Here is a 2039-nt window from a genome sequence, read left to right as displayed (position 1 = left end):
TGCTGCCATTTGGCCCAGTGATGAGATTCTCTGTCTTCTTGATGTCGAACTTCAATCCATATTGAAGACTACAGTCATTGACCTTTTGCAGCAAGTGCTTCAGGTCCTCCTCAGATTCAGCAAGCAAGGTTGTGTCATCTGCATATCGTAGGTTGTTAAGGAGTCTTCCTCCAATCCTGATACCACACTACTCCTCATAAAGCTCTGCTTCCTGAATGATCTGTTCTACATACAGATTGAAAGGGTACAGGGGCAGTATGCCTCCTTCACACACACCTTTCCTGATTTTGAACCATGCAGTGTTTCCTTGCTCCATTCTAAGAACTGCTTCTTAGTCCACGTATAGGTTTCATATGAGCACTATCAAGTGCTCTGAGATTCCCATTTTCCTCAGGGTTAGCCACAATTTATTGTGATCAACACAGTCAAATGCCTTTGCATAGTCAAGGAAACACAGACAGACATTCCTCTGGTACTCTCTGCTTTCTGCCAAGATCCATCTGACATTGGCAATAATGTCCCTAGTGCTATGACCTCTTCTAAACCTAGCATGTAATTCTGGTTGTTCTCTGTCAATGTACAGTTCAAGTCTTTTCTGGATAACCATCAGCAAAATTTTGCTAGTGTATGATATTGGTGATTTTCACACTCTTGACAGGTCACCTTTTTTTGGAATATGAATAAATATGAATCTCCTTCAGTCAGTTGGCCAAGTAGTTGTCCTCCAGATTTCTTGGAACAACTTGGTGAGCACATGCAGGACAGCATCTGTTTGCTGAAATAGTTCAATTGGTATTCCATCAATTCCTGGGGCTTTATTATTATTTTTTTTTTGTCAAGTCCTTCAGAGCAGCCTGCACTTCCTCCTTCAGCACCATTGTCTCATGCTCATATGTTGTTTCTTGAAATTCTTTTGTGTCGGTCAATTGGTTTCAGTACAGTGACTCTGTATACTCCTTTCATCTGCTTTTAGTGCTTCTTTAATCATTCAGTATCCTGCCCATGGCATCCTTAAGCATTGCAACTTGTGGCCTGAGTTTATTCTTTAGTTCTTTCCGCTTAAGAAATGCTGAGTGTCAGAGAGGGACCGCGCGCGAAGCAGCCATGGAGGGTCAGAGCTGGCTGCTGCTGGAGGCCAATCCCGAGGTCACTAACCAGTTTCTTAAACAATTAGGGCTGCAGCCTAACTGGCAGTTTGTTGATGTCTATGGAATGGATCCTGAACTCCTCAGAATGGTACCAAGACCAGTCTGTGCAGTGTTATTTCTCTTCCCTATTACAGAAAAGTATGAAGTATTTAGAACAGAAGAAGAGGAAAAAATAAAATCTCGGGGACAGAACATAACATCATCAGTATATTTCACGAAGCAAACAATTAGCAATGTCTGTGGAACAATTGGACTGATCCATGCTATTGCTAACAATAAGATGCACTTTGAATCTGGATCAACCTTGAAAAAATTCCTGGAGGAGTCAATGTCAATGAGCCGGGAAGAAAGAGCCAGATACCTGGAGAACTATGATGCCATTCGAGTTACCCACGAGACCAGTGCTCACGAAGGTCAGACTGAGGCACCAAGTATAGATGAGAAAGTAGATCTTCATTTTATCGCGTTAGTTCACGTAGATGGGCATCTCTATGAACTAGATGGACGGAAACCATTTCTAATCAACCATGGGAAAACTAATGATGAAACTTTGTTAGAGGATGCCATAGAAGTTTGCAAGAAGTTTATGGAATGTGACCTAGATGAATTAAGATTTAATGCAATTGCTCTTTCTGCAGAATAGCTTGTTAATAACAGGAATACCAAATACTGTATTATTTGCAACAAAAAAATTAAGTTTCTGCTGCCATACACTAACTCAAATGTTTTGATATTTTCATTAACGTGATTGATTAAACTTTATGTGAATTAAAAAAAAACGCTGAGTGTTACCAATTCTATATAAACTATTTCAAAAAATAGAACAACATGGAACACTCCCAGACTCATTCTATGACGCAAACATATCCTTGATACCAAAGCCAGGAAAGG

The 2039-nt window shown here is 40.3% G+C and overlaps 1 pseudogene; it reads left to right on the top strand.

The window, feature by feature from the left end:
• The first annotated feature begins 1104 nt into the window (after positions 1 to 1104).
• LOC102853438 lies at positions 1105 to 1791 on the top strand (annotated as a pseudogene).
• The last annotated feature ends 248 nt before the right edge of the window (positions 1792 to 2039 follow it).

Source organism: Elephantulus edwardii, unplaced genomic scaffold (genome assembly GCF_000299155.1).
Source record: "Elephantulus edwardii isolate Elephantulus edwardi_28Jun2011 unplaced genomic scaffold, EleEdw1.0 scaffold00291, whole genome shotgun sequence".
Lineage (NCBI taxonomy): Eukaryota > Metazoa > Chordata > Mammalia > Macroscelidea > Macroscelididae > Elephantulus > Elephantulus edwardii.
Note: the sequence above shows the minus strand (reverse complement) of the source record. Positions and strands in the feature narration are given on the sequence as shown.